This window comes from Varanus komodoensis, unplaced genomic scaffold (genome assembly GCF_004798865.1).
Source record: "Varanus komodoensis strain SLA01 unplaced genomic scaffold, ASM479886v1 scaffold59_1, whole genome shotgun sequence".
NCBI lineage: Eukaryota > Metazoa > Chordata > Lepidosauria > Squamata > Varanidae > Varanus > Varanus komodoensis.
The window spans coordinates 303,859-318,715 of record NW_025336221.1 but is presented as its reverse complement, the minus strand read 5'-3'; the positions used below and the strand labels follow the sequence as shown (position 1 = coordinate 318,715).

Sequence of the window (14,857 nt, the reverse complement as noted above, 5' to 3'; positions counted from 1 at the left end):
GATTTCTAGGTTTGAAATGAAAGGAAAGGAGCAGCAGAGGGGAAAGTGATGTAGATCTCTAAGGCAACACAGCATATGTAGGTGTTATACCATGGGTCCTCAAACTATGGCCTGCAGGCAGGATCCGGCCCACCATGCTCATTTATCAGGCCCGCCTCAGAGCTTTCGGACTTGCTCCGAGCGAGTCCGAAAGCTCTGAGCCGGTGCAGGTGTCAGAGAGCCAGCGCACGGGCCAAATTGTTACAGTTCAACTGTGAGTGTGCTGACTCTTCCCCGCCATTGCATGCATATACAGAGTGGGAATATGGAGTGGGAGAAGAGAGGAGGCCAGAAGAGAGAGAGAGATGAAGAAACTAAAAAAGGATTGAAGGTTAAAAAAAAATGACTTTTTAAATCTATTTTTAATTATGTGAGCCATGTCCCTGGGCTGCGGGCCAAGCTGCAGCTACCTCACCAAACCCAGGGGAAGGACAGGCTGAGGCGGAGCAGGGCTGCGGCTCCCACAGCTCCTTCTCTGAGCAAGCCACCGTTGTCGAGCGGCTGCCATGCTTTCCGTCCCTCGCCTCTCCTCGCCTTGGAAAGAAGCCCTTACCTCCCTCCTCACGGCCCTCTCCTGGCCAGGGAGCAGCCCTGCGCTCACCTCTCTGGCCTCCCACTCCCTCGGAACCCTCCCTCGGCAAGGACTATAATTTCCATCATACCTAACAAGCATGGCCAATGGAAGTTGTTGTCCAACTCATCTGGACAGTACCAGTTTTGGCAAGGTTGCACTTAAAATATGGTAGTTGTTAGCTCTGCATCCAAATACAGCCATTGTGTATTGTGGGAATTGTTCTGGACTGACTTGCTTCAAATACTAAGAGTGGCATTAACAGTATTTATCCTTAGTATTTTTGCTTCATTCTTTGTAAATACCAGTTGCAGTCATCAGCTGCATTATGCAAAATGCTATATTTAGTGACAGTTGTGTTGTAGCTATGTCCCTTGAATATGGACATGCTCTTCCCCACCTCATCCTGGGGTTCTGCTGCAGCCCGAGGGAGTGGAGCAAACATTTTTCAATTTTTAATTAATGTTTTAATTAATTTTAATTTTAATGTGTAGTGTGCATCGGAATTTGTTCATATTTTTTTCAAACTATAGTCTGTCCCCCCAACAGTCTGAGGGGCAGTGAACTGGTCCCCTGTCTAAAAAGTTTGAGGACCCCTGTGTTATACAGTAGTATCCAGGGTTACCCCTATGCAGAGTAGCTCCGTTGACATGAACGGGGTTAAACAGAACTTTGGTTCATTCTCTCTAGGGTTCACATTGGATATTTCCTTTGACAGAAGCGGAATGTTCCAGTCCAACTAACTTCGTTGTTGTTGCTCAATTTCTTAAATAGCAGAGAGGCAACACAATGGCTATGTTCCCACATAACGCTACACCAAACCACACGGTTTCCATGCAGCAAGTTATCTCACCTTGTGTCTTGTGTCCGCACATTCATAGACTTATAGAATAAGTGAGTTGGAACAGGCCAGAAGGCCATCGGGTCCATCCTTTTGCTGTTGCAGGACACAATTTATACCATCCCTCTCACGTGGTAGCTGCACATGATACACGCTCCAATGGCAGCATGTATCCCATTAGCCCCTGTGGCTGGGAATCGATCCCAGGGTGCACTATTCCACCCCACTGACCCTCCACTCTGTGCCCATGCACAAGGATGGCCACACACCCACACCTCTCCCTGCTCCCGCACTGCACATGTGCCGGTCACTTTCTCCCATACGCCGGCTTTGCACTCACTGCCAGCACCTGGGCTGGAGGGATTCCTGATCACCAGTTCTGCTGCCTGGGGCCATGGGAGTTTGAGTACAAGACATCTGGAGAGCAGCAGATCAGGAAAGGCTGCCTTAGCACAACAAACCATCAAGTTGTCTGCAAAGCTTTCTACAGAGTGAGTGTAAGAAAAAGGGACAGGGTGAGACTCAAGGACAGAAGATGCGATTTCACTGCCGCACAATGTCACAGAGCCGCATTCACAGGCAAGCGGGAGGCACTGGTAGGTTTGAGGGCAACCCCACTAAGATTTGTCTCTGCTCTCAGTTTGTTCACCCCATACTGCCTTCCCCCACTGACAGCAGCAAATTGAGCAGCTCTGCTCTTTCTAGCTCTGTTCTTATTTATTGCAGAATATTTAAAGCACACCTCCTGATACAAATTCCGGAGCACATGTAGTTCATTCACCATATTGGAGGGGACTGTGTTTAAAAGTGCCAAAAAGTGTTAATACAATTGCAAGAACTTAAACCTAAGGACTAACCAAGTTTAGCCATTGTGGCCCAGTACCAAGAGTGAGTTGAATCAGAAATTGAGGGCAGCAATTCTGGAGCTTAGACTAAAACAACAACAACAAACCCAGCTCAACCAATCGATCAGATACATAACAATGTACAAGAGATTGGTGTGAGGGTGGTCTTTATCAACTTGGGGAGAGAGAAAAGGCAAGAAAAGACTGACTTATGTTTCAGGTGTGACAAGTCATCTCCAGCAGCTTTTGTTTGTTTTCTTTCACAGGCACCCAAAGGCCTGATGCTGGTCTCAAGGGACCTGCATCCAGCCCATCAGGTTGTCCCCCTCTGTCTCCAGGGCTTGTGCCTGTTGCCTCCCCGGGCCAAAGCCTGTTAGTTCCATTCTCTGCAAAGATCAGAGAACACTCTTGTGGAGATTACATATAACACCTGTCCCCTGCTTTCTCACCTGGTCTTGCATGTAGCCTTGGGGAGGGGAGCCTAAAGACAGCATGGGGAGGGGTGCATTTGGAGGTGAGGGAGGTGTTGCTTCCCCACCCCTAAGAGTGTGGTCCTTCTGTCCAAATCTTATCGTTCTATGCTGGATGGCCTTCGATGCAAGTCTGGTCCTAAAATGGCCTGTCTGCAGTTGCATGATAGCTTCCATGGACATAGAATCCATGACTGAGCAGTTGCTTGCCTGCCATGCTGTCTGGGAGAGGCCAAGCACAAATATCACATCCAATTAGGTTGCATTAACCATTGACATGCTGCCACTGAACAGAACAGGGAGCAAGATACCTGGTCGATAAGTATGCTGGTACAAAGAATAAATCCAGCAAGTTAAAAGCAGTTAGCAAGAGCAACTGTTTTTGAAAGGAGACCAATGCTGCCACCTCCCCCACCACTGCATTTTGTACTGAAGTCAAAATAAAAATAGCAATTGTTTCAGTAATACAGGATGAATCATCCCTTAAGTGGAACAATGTCAGATTGTCAGAAGATCACCTTGGAAGCGTCTTTACAGGAGGGACAGTCAGCTTCTCTCTGCAGTCTGTATACAAATTACAATGCAGGAGGACCTATTTCTGTGTATGGAAGGAAAACCTAAAAAACTTGGGTAGGAGGAGAAATCAGTTCCCGAATGTGTGCATGCTACCAAAATTAATTGTAGTGATTTTTTTAGCCGTTGTGCCAGCTGCCATTTAGAAGGTAACTTTAAAGAGGACTGCAAGGTCAATGCGCCACCACACAGATGCCTTTGTGGATGCTAGGTAGCCCACACCCTGTCTCCGGCAGCAGCATCACCAACTGTGGTTGTTTCCTCACTTGCGGCTACTGCCAGCCACTGCCAAGCGCACAGACCTATGAGTCAACATCAGGATACGGCGGCGAGAAGTCCTCATTGTTCCATTCTGTATCTCTGTCCTTGTCACATGCCCCTGCAACTACTCAAGAAGTGGAAGCAAAAAATGACCACATCTTACTTCAGTAGCTGTTACTGATTCATCTGCGGAAATATAATTATGGCAGCAAAACAGCTGACCTTCTCGTAAAGCTTCTGTAGATAAACAAAGTGCCTCTGAGCATTTGCTGCTTAGAGACAAGTGTATTTATTACAGCATCGGTGTTTTCCAAGTATCTTGCACTTCAAATCAATGCTGAGCATTTAGATAACAGTGGTAACTATGTACAATGACGGTGGATCTTCTATTAAAGCAAAGACTAACAGAAGCAGTAATCCCAAAATGTAACACTTGCCGAGGAAAGATTCATATCCTGCCGGTACTGGTTGGATCATGTTAAGACATTATTGGGTGGGCAGTTGCTTGCTCTGCAGTTTCTAGGGCAGCCCCATGTAGAGTGCATGGCAGCAGTCTATCATAGAGATTGTCAGAGTGTGGCTTATCAAAACCAGGCTACTCCTGTTCATACAGAGGCATAGTTGGACCACTAGCTAAAGCTGGTAAAAGGTCCTCTGTGCCACCAAGGACGCCTGAATCTCAAACAGGAATGAGCCCACTCCTTCAAGGGGAGCGCTATCCCTTCCAGACCAGGTTGGACAGCCTCCACCTGGTCAAAGGGACCACCGACTAACAGCATCTCAGTCTTGTCTGGACTAAGGTTCAGTTTGTTAGCCTGCACACCAGGTGTGCAGACCAGGTATGTTACCTGCCCACCAGGTATGTTAGGCAAACCTGTGTTTACTCATACTATAGGAACTACTGGCCTCAGCTGTTGAGTAGACAGTGGTTGACTGATGCTCCATGAACGTTGCCTGGGTCTCTACCCACAATGCAGCCCTAGACAGATGTGATGGTTCTTGAAGTTCCACAGTAATAGTTAGCACCAGGGTCAACAACAAGTGTGTTTGTTGCATTTATGTGGTTAACAATGGAAGCAAATGCTAAGCACATAAGAACATAAACACAGCAATGCTGGATCAGACCAATGGCCCATCCAGTCCAGTACTCTGCTCACACAGTGGCAAACCAGCAGCCAAGATCCCCAGGATGGAAGAGTTCTGCCTGTCTGAGCTCCTCAGCAAATGGTGCACAAAGCCAACAAGGCTAATAGCCATTGATGGCCCGCTCCTCCAGGAATGTGTCCTATACCCTTTTCAAAACCATCCAAATTGATGGCCATCACTACTGCCTGTGGCAGTGAATTCCATAGCCTAACTATGTGCTGTGTCATGGACAACTTCCTTTTATCCGTCTGAATCTCCTCTTCTGTCCTGAAAAATTCCCATTACTTTTCAACCAGTCAGATAAGCTGCACAACATGGGACCTAACCATTAAGGAAAGAGAAGATTTCACTTAGTGAGGGGCAAGTTGAAAGCAATATATTGTGTTTTCTGCAAATGGCTTAGCCAAAAAAAAAAAAAAAAAAAAAAAAGGGGGGGTGAACTAAGTCATATTCAACTTTCTTAATGCCTAAGAAGAATCAAGAATGGAATTGCTACTACAGCTTTTAGCAGTAGCAGCAAAGGAAGCAGAATGAGTGCTACCCAACTGTTCTTTCTTCTTGCTTCTGGGTGAGAAGGTATCTATATGAATGTTAGGCAGTGATGGATGACTTTCCTGCCCAATGGGATACTGCATTCTTTTAAGTAAAATGAAAGGACAATGCTTTGGCTCCTAAACTGCTCTTCTGTTAGCAGAAGGGGGCCAGCAATTTGCACCAACCCTCCCCATTATCCACACCATTCTGATGGGTCCCCTAAACCCCAGCAGCACATATCTAGGGGGAGTGTGGAGTGTCTGGAGGAGGCAGGAAGGGCAAGTGGGAAAGATCTGAGAGCAAAATTTCTGCTTGGTTCATGAAGGAAAGTCAGGATGCAGGCCAATGTCTTTTCACCATAGATGAAATTGGGGTTGCTCTTATTCCATTTCAAAATGGTGTAGACTAGTACTTCTTTCTAGGCTCTTGTACTTTTGCTGAGGCACAGTTCCAATATTCTGCTTTCCACTACTAACATCGTATGAGTCCCAATCAGCACTTCTTCAGGAACACTTACTAAAATCAGAACTCTGTTTCTCACTCCTGTAAAATAGACATACATCTTAAGGTAAAAGTGAAACCAGGACTGTATTTGAATTTGGACACATTAATGTCCAAGAGCTCTCTTCAGAGCTCTGCATCTCTATTAACCAGTTCTCTGGTGGAGCTGACAGTGGAGTTAAACAAAACTATTCTTTCTCTCCCCCTGTTTCTCTCTCTCCAACTGTTTTTCAAGAATGTAACCTCATCTGTATCGGGATGCTAATATGCACTTTCATATATACACTTGTATATAATGTGTAATTAGTCCTGAAGTCAGTACCCAGAGTCCATACAAAAGCAGAAGAGACAACTCCTCCAGTGCAATTAAAAACTAAACCAGCTCATTTCTTTTTATTTACAAGACCCAAAAAGTATTTTAGATTAATGCTGAAACACATGATTCAATGCAGTGTTATGTATAGTTTGCTTATATGAACACATAGCACAATTATCATGTTTTCCTGTACACTAAAAGCAAGACTATCTGCTTCTGACCCTTATACAGATGATTGACGGTGTCATATACTTTAAACTAGCACAATAGTTTCCTGAACTCCATTAGTGTAATGAAATACCTCTTCTCTACTATAACTCTTCATGTTCTGAAGACATGAAAGAACTGAAAGATGAAATAAGTTTAAATCAGTTACAATGTTCTGAGATGGACACCATTCCTAACAAGGATAATATGCAAAGTGGAGACAAATAATGCTTAGGCTTAGGCATATAGGCATCTTTAAAAAGAACAGGGAACCTGTAATTATTATGAAAAGTCCATTCTGGAGAGACCAAACAGGATGCCGCAAATGTGAGGAAGTTGATTTAGTGGAACACCACAGATGTCTGCTAATAAACAGTGTGAGAGACAGTGTGGTGTGAGAGAGTCAGTGTGGTGTATTATTATTATTATTATTATTGTTATTATTATAACATTTCTATGCCGCCCCTTGCCGAAACCTCGGGGCGGCTTACAACATGATAAAATACATTGAAATACAATCGTACATAATAAATTACCATTAAATACAAAAATACAAAAAATACATTGATTTACAAATATAAAATTAAAATTATCAGTATAAAATAAAAATATAGGAGGAGAAAGAGAAGGAAGAAGAAGTTGCCCTGGCCAGATCATATGTTTTAACAATTGAAATGATGTTTAAATAAAAAGGTCTTTACCTGGTGCCGAAAAACCAGTAACGACGGTGCCAGGCGGACCTCTTTGGGGAGTGAATTCCATAGGTTGGGCGCCACCGCAGAGAAAGCCCTCCTCGGGGTACTTACTCTCCTAATTTCTTTCATGGAGGGTTCCCGGAGAAGGGACTCTCCCGCAGATCTCAAAGGGCGGTCGGGCATATACGGACGTAAGCGCTCGTTCAGGTAGCCAGGACCCAAGCTGTTTAGGGCTTTATAGGTCATAATCAACACCTTGAATTGGGCCCGGGCTTCAATGGGAAGCCAGTGAAGCTGACGGAGGACTGGAGTCATGTGAGCATAACGCCCCGTCCCCGTCAGCAACCTGGCAGCTCTATTTTGCACCAATTGAAGTGTTTGGACTGTCTTCAGGGGAAGCCCCACGTAAAGCACGTTACAGAAGTCTAGGTGGGAAGTCACCAGCGCGTGTGTCACCGTCACCAGGCAGTCGTACTCCAGGTAGGGGCGCAGCTGATTAATCAGCCGAAGCTGAAGGAAGGCGCTCCTCGCTACCGCTGTCACCTGAGCTTCCAAAGAAAGCTCCGGGTCGAGGAGTACTCCTAAGCTGTGGACCTTATCCCTAAGAGGGAGTGTTGCACCATTCAGGACCAGGTCAAATCCACCCTCTCCGAAACCCGATCCGCCAACCAACAGGACCTCCGTCTTGTCTGGGTTGAGTTTCAGTTTATTGGCCCTCATCCATTCCCTTACCTCAGCCAAGCACCGGTTCAGCACAGCCACTGCCTCACCTGGATTAGTGGAGAACGAGAGGTAAAGCTGGGTATCATCAGCGTATTGATGATTCCGCAGCCCACACCTCCTGATGACCTCTCCCAGCGGTTTCATATAGATGTTAAATAGCAGAGGGGATAGAATGGAGCCCTGTGGTACTCCATGGCATAGCTGCCATGACGTAGAGACATGGTCCCCCAGTGTAGTGGTTAAGAGCATGGGACTGGGACTCAGACGATCTGGGTTCGAGTCCCCGCTCAGCCATGGAGCCAACTGGGTGACTTTGGGCCAGTCACAGACTCTCAGCCCAGCCTACCTCACAGGGTTGTTGTTGTGGGGATAAGATGGAGGAGGAGATGTAAGCTGCCTTGAGCCCTTTGTAGGAAAAAGGCAGGATATGAATCAAAAAATAAATAAAAATAAAAATAAATAAATAAAATAAATCCTCCTTAAATTCCATGAATGCATCAGTGTAGTGAAGCTACTAAAAATCTCACCTGGAACTAGCCCTAGTATTTGGAACGGGGGCAATTTTAAAATGTGAACTTTGAGAAAGGCCAGCCTCTCAGTCAATCCTATTCAGTGCCCACAGCCTTTGCTAACTTGGGTGACCATCATGAGGAAGGAGGAAGTTTGTGTGCAGCTAGAGAAAAAGGGTGCAGGAAGGCAGGCAAAGCTGACATGACTGCTTGGAAAGGGAGGAGTAGGGCAGGAGGGGTGGGCAGGGAAGTTGAGACAGACCTCCAGGGCAGGAATGGCAAGAAGGGCAAAGCCTCAGAAGGGTACGGGAAACAGAATTTACAACATTCTAAAATGTCTGACACGTTTCTGTGCTCCTTCATTGGAGAAATGAAATAAACAAACCATAATGCAGATTATTAGTTGCATTATGTGCTGCATAATGCTAACCCACGGGTCCATCAGCTGGAAGGGCTTAGGACAGGATGAGTGTGCCCCTCCATTGAAGGGGTGGGGGTGGGGTTCACATCCATCCTGTTGGCCTGGTTTTCACCCACAGAAAGCTCTTTGAGTAACACGCCAGCAGTAGGGTCCAAACTGGGACAGTGCAACAGCCAGACCAGCTTAGGCTCTGCAAACATTTCCATCACTTTGAAAGGCCCCAGGACAGGCCCCTCTGCTGTACCAGCTTGGAGTTGGCTAATCTGGCTCATCCCTAATCCCACAAATTGATTACAGTAGGAGAGTATTCCAAAACCACAATGATCCATCAGGCTAAAGCATCTGATAAAACCACTCCATTGAGCTAGCAGGACACTGCGGGTGGAAGATCTGCCACATAATGCACATCGAAAGCTAAACTTTAAAATCTCATAAAAGCACCATAATTATTCTTCCCGATTCTTTAACCTAGTGGTGGGCAACCTTGTCTGGGTAAGATTGGTCAAGAGCTGGGGATTCCAGGAGTTATAGTCCAAAGCACCTGGAAGGCACTCAGTTTAACCCAATGCATTAAGGAACTGTAATTGCTGACAAATATAATCTTTACCCTCTTAGTAAAGACAAAAAGAAAGAGAATTAAACATATGAATTGTATGTCTACAAAGAACATTTAAGAAATCATTATAGGCATCAGGAAAAACATCATGACCCATCAAATGCTTGAGTAACAGAGAACAAATAAAGTAATCAGGAGTTACAGAAATCTAAAAGGTTTAAAATGTGGTTTTTGCAATCAGAGATACAGAATTCCTTAAGACAAAGCATGAACTGACTAGGTATTTTTACATTGCAAGGGAAGCACAGCTGCCTCATTGGCTTTTAACATTATTTCAGTGCTGTTTCAGCTAGGCGCTTGACTGAGGGTGGTGGTGGTGGGGTTTGGGGCTGTTTTTCTTTTTCCTGGAGAAGGGATTAGAAAGGGAAAACTCTGCAGATGGGGATGGGGAGAAGATGGGTGAGGCTCTCTGTATTTTAACATATAGAACTTATAACTTTTATGAGGGCTACTTCAATAATACTTTGCATTGCATTTCCTCTGGTGTGTATGAGTTACCCAGCAAGAAAATGCATGAATAATGGAGCCCTTGGGGCTGCCTACCTTTCCCAGGAGCAGGGGCCAGTGATTTTGAAGGGAGTAGCAGATCAGCAGCAAACATCATTAACCTAGTGCCTGCAGGCTGTTATTGTGTCTGCTATCTGCTATCTGCTAGTGAGAGCTGCTGCTCCGCTTCTCAGCTTGGGACTGGTGTGTGTGCTTACTGCAGATATCAGTAACATGAGTTCCAGCACCTTTTTTTTTTTTTTTTTACAAAAAAAGCACTGCCCAGGAGTATGGACCTGGATGAAAAATTCTAGTCCCTTTGAGTAAGAGGAGTAAGGGCACTGCTGCCAGATTTTATATTAAAGGAGATGCAAAAGCATATATTTTTATTTGAGGATCTATTTGGACTTTCCCAGCACATCCATAGGATTGCATTGCGCTGTCAAAGGTTTCAAATTCATATGAAATATGAATTTCATATTTTTATGCAGTTAATTAAATATATTATATTGAAATCATGGCTGAGTATGGTAGTTCGATAAGCTATGGTAATTTTGGTGTTTTCCATTATGGGACTTGTAAATTATAATTCTGCATTTTTAGAATGGATAGCTATTTTCAAAAGACATTCCTTGATAAGGAAATTGAGTTTCTCAAACTGCATCAGGACAATAACACTTCTGTAACTGTCTTTATTCCTTATTTTGTTTTGTTACAGAGTTTGGATCCTCTTTTCTCTGTTCCAGACAGTCAATGCTATGATCAAATTATTATTATTATTATTATTATTATTATTAGTGTTAAATAATGCAATACATAACTCTGTTTAATATATATAATTTAAAAAAGAATGATACAATTTCTATACAACTAAAAAAATCAAACTAATTCAGTAAACAGGCATAATGAATGACTTAAAACACACTTGCTATTTATTCTACTTTCAGGCAGCATTTGTGATTTTAGAATAAGAACTGATTGTACATGTGAAAGAACACATGTGATCTGAGGATGATAGAAGTGAGATTAGCAGAGAGAGGAGACTTGGTAGGTTAGTACAGCATGGGAGCAATTGAGAGCTCAAGTTTCATGCCAATGTTGAAAGGGCATCCAGAATTTGGGGCCAGCAGGCATTGGGGGCGTTCTAAGTGGCACTTGCAACAGAGTGGTTACAAGTGGCTTTAGTGCCCACCTGGCAACCTTGCTCCACTTCTCTTAATGCATGGATCACTGCTTTGTAAAATAATTTGCAGGCACGGTGCACCTGATCCAGATTGGGATCATAGCAAGGGAGGGAAGGGGTTAAAAATCCCCCTCTCTCAATGCTAGGCTCTGAATCAGCCCCCTGCCATGGTCAGAGTGAAAAGAAAAAGGCTCATCTTCTTTCTTATCAAGTTTGCAAATATTAAAAAGAATGACCTTACGATGCCTGTGGATAAAATCAATCATTACTGCAGGAGATAGTGCTGTGGCTATGCCAGTCCTGCAAATTAGCCCATTTTTTATCGAGCTTGCTGGATGGCGAATAAAAAAAGTTTCCATGGTGTAGCACAACTTGCAATGCAGTCCAGGGTTAGCGAATCATCTGGATTGTTGTTGTATTTTTAAAAAAATGTGGGCTAGAAAGATGAAGAAGTAGATTGTAGCAGCAGTTCCAATTTTTGAGGGCTAGAGAGTGTGCTTATTGGTTTACAAAAGATTGCAAGTGTTAATTTTTCTTTCTTCTTGGATGCCTGGGTGAGAGGCCTTTTTCCCTCTCTGGGTGCAAATCTTAGCTCTGAAGCAGTTCCTCAAATAATATGAATTGTAGTAACAAGGAATGTTGTTTTGAAAATACTCGAGTATCTGTTATATTCCCTGGACTGCTTAGCCTAGAAGTGGAGAGGAAGCTAAGCGCTTAATTTCACTCTTCCATATTAACTATACTCAGATGCAATTACAGGGGTGATGAGAGCCAGGGAAAGAATTGCCTATTTCAGTCGCAGATGAAAAAATGAAACATGTATGCATTGTTCATGTCTACCTATTGACAAAATCAGGGGCTGCATGTAGATTGGCTTTTACTGAGCAATTGCCCTACCTCATTCATGACATTTTGTAGGCTGTCCAGATGCCAACATCTTCCAATCGTAACTCTTCCAACTCCACCTTCCATTTCTCCTTCTTTATTTCTTTCTTAGCTGCACCAGGGCAAAATGTGCAATCCAAAAGAAGGTTGGTGCATTTCAAACTCCAAGTAGGCAAAAGTTCTGTTTTGCAAGCTCATGTTAAAAATAGCTGACAATAATGCAAAAAGTGAAGTGGGTCATCCAGTAGTCCTCCTCTACATCACAAAAGCCTGACCAAGCGGGTCCATTTCTCATCCTCCTGCAAAATACACTCCGCAGCATCTTCAGATGGAGGAAATCATTCTCAAACACTTGAATCCCCTCCTGACAAATCCCAAGACTCAGTCAATGTGATGGGAAGAGTGGTGATGCCAGAAAGTACACGACACACTTAAGAGTGTTGCATGGTGTCTGTACATCTACTTTTTTTTCTTTTATTCTATTTTTATGCTCTCTCCAGGTAAAGTGGTGTTGCTGCTTGTGATGCCTCTCGTGTGAAGCTTGCGGATAACCATCTTCCGCATCAGCAGTGTCAAACCTCAGGAATTTCTGCCGTTCTGTAAGTTTCAAAATGCCATGGACGGTGATTCTAAGCAGTAGAGCACAGGCAGAAGGAAATGCATGGCATAGCAACATAGGCTATAAGTGCCCATTGCCATTACATACCATAGTGCAACTTTCTCCAACCCATCATGGAAAAATCCTGTGCGTGGATGGATCCATTAATAATGACAAAAGGCAATTGGTAAGAGAAGTTAAAATGTGAAAAAGCAATTTCCAAAGCTGTGGGGCAATGGAGAAAAAAATGGGCAGAAATCTTAAAATGCACTTGAGACAAAGCATCTGAGCACACACTGATGAAAAAGAAAAAAGAAAAAGCAGAAATGTTCAGAATTATCCATTTTAAAAAGATAATTTTTAAAGAAAATGCGCATAATTCAGGAATAATTTAGCACATTGACACCATCATGGTCAGATGTATAAGCTAAGCTTCTTTCTAGGATTTAAAGCAAGGAAAACTACTTTTTCTAGTATCCGTTAAATGGAAGGATAGCGTTTGGCCCAGAGAGAAACGACTCAGCTCGCTACTGTTTCATGGCTGCCTGCCTACCAGTGGATGGCGCCATTGTGCAACGCAATGCATTTAAAATCCTGGTCTTTAAGCGGGCACGAAACCGTTGTGGCACTTTATGTTCTTAAGCAGTGCTGTTTTCCCACAACAGAGAAATCTCGGACATGCAGTGATATGTAGCAAGAACACGCAGTACAGGGCGAAGCCCCAGCAGAGTCCATGTATTTCCGTCGGGGGTGGGGAGGGGTATAGGCCCTCTTTCTTTGTAACCGATGAGGTTTAAAAGTACCTCACTGGCTGAATTACACTTGAAATCTTTCCAATACATTATTCAGGGGGAAAAAATAACTCATGCCTGGTTACAAAACCAGAGTAATCTCATTGAAGTTATCAGGCCAGGCTCATTTTTTAATTTCTTAAGGAACTCTCATGTGGCGGAGAAGCAGGCCCTGCAGCAAAATGCTGCAGTACTTTTGTTGTTGTTAGTCGGGAAGTTGTGTCTGACCCATTGTGACCCTATGGACAACATTCCTCCAGGCCCTCCTGTCCTCCACCATCCCCCAGAGTCCATTAAGCTCACTCCGACTGTTTCAGTGACTCCATCCAGCGACCTCATCCTCTGCCGTCCCCTTCTTCTTTTACCATCAATTGTTCCCAGCATTAGGCTCTTCTCCAGGGAGTCCTTCCTTCTCATTAGGTGGCCAAAGTATTTGAGTTTCATCTTCAGTATCTGGCTTCTAAAGAGCAGTTGGGATTGATCTCCTCTAGGACTGACCGGTTTGATCGCCTTGTGGTCCAAGGGACTCGCAGGAGTGTCCGCCAGCACCACAATTCAAAGGCCTCAATTCTTCGGCACTCAGCCTTCCTTATGGTCCAACTTTCACAGCCATACATTGCAACTGGGAAAACCATAGCCTTGACTATACGCACTTTTGTTGGCAGGGTGATGTCTCTGCTTTTTTATGCTGTCTATATTTGCCATAGCTTTCCTCCCCAGGAGCAAGCAGCTTTTAATTTCTTGGCTGCAGTCCCCATCTGTGGTGATCTTGGAGCCCAGGAAAATAAAATCTGTCACTATCTCCATCTCTTCCCCATTTATTTGCTAGGAAGTGAGAGGACCGGATGCCATTATCTTAGTTTTCTTAATGTTGAGTTTCAAGCCAACTTTTGCACTCTCCTCCTTCACCCTCATCAAGAGGCTCTTTAGTTCCTCTTCACTTTCTGCCATTAGAGTGGTATCATCTGCATATCTGAGGTTGTTGATATTTCTCCCAGCAATCTTAATTCCAACTGGTGATTCATCTAGCCCTGTCTTTCTCATGATGTGCTCTGCATATAAGTTAAATAGGCAGGGTGACAGTATATAGCCTTGCTGAACTCCTTTCTCAATTTTGAACCAATCAGTGGTTCCGTGTCCAGTTCTCACTGTTGCTTCTTGACCCACATATAGGTTTCTCAAGAGACAAATAAGATGGTCTGGTGCTCCCATCTCTTTAATAACTTGCCACAATTTGTTGTGATCCACACAATCAAAGGCTTTAGCATAGTCAATGGAGCAGAAGTAGATGTTTTTCTGGAACTCCTTAGCTTTCTCCATGATCCAATGTATGTTGGCAATTTGATCTCTACTTCCTCTGCCTCTTCGAAATGCTGCCTGTATGTCTGATATAAACCAGCCCATATGGAAAGTGTACAAACTTCCCGCCACTTTGGCCCAGAAACTTTGTCCTATTCAGGCTTCATAGGGAAGGGGAAGTTTTGCAAATGAGGAAGGATAGACATTTGTACTTTCCCTTCCTCCCCACACCTTCCCTTTGTGAATTTTACATTGCATTTGTATCCCTTTGTGAGGAAACCATCTGGTTTACATAATCCTCTTCCTCTTTGTTTAACTTCAGTTCAACCCTGTGAGATACCTTAAAC

At 44.0% G+C, this 14,857-nt stretch overlaps 1 long non-coding RNA gene across 1 annotated transcript in view; it reads left to right on the top strand.

Annotated features, from left to right (window-relative positions):
- The first annotated feature begins 342 nt into the window (after nt 1-342).
- The window catches only part of LOC123033130, a 29,002-nt gene continuing 14,487 nt past the window's right edge, over nt 343-14,857 (top strand). Inside the window, exons 1-2 of the long non-coding RNA XR_006416576.1 lie at nt 343-370; nt 12,323-12,421. This is a non-coding gene — a long non-coding RNA (uncharacterized LOC123033130). The remainder of the gene's footprint in view (nt 371-12,322; nt 12,422-14,857) is intronic.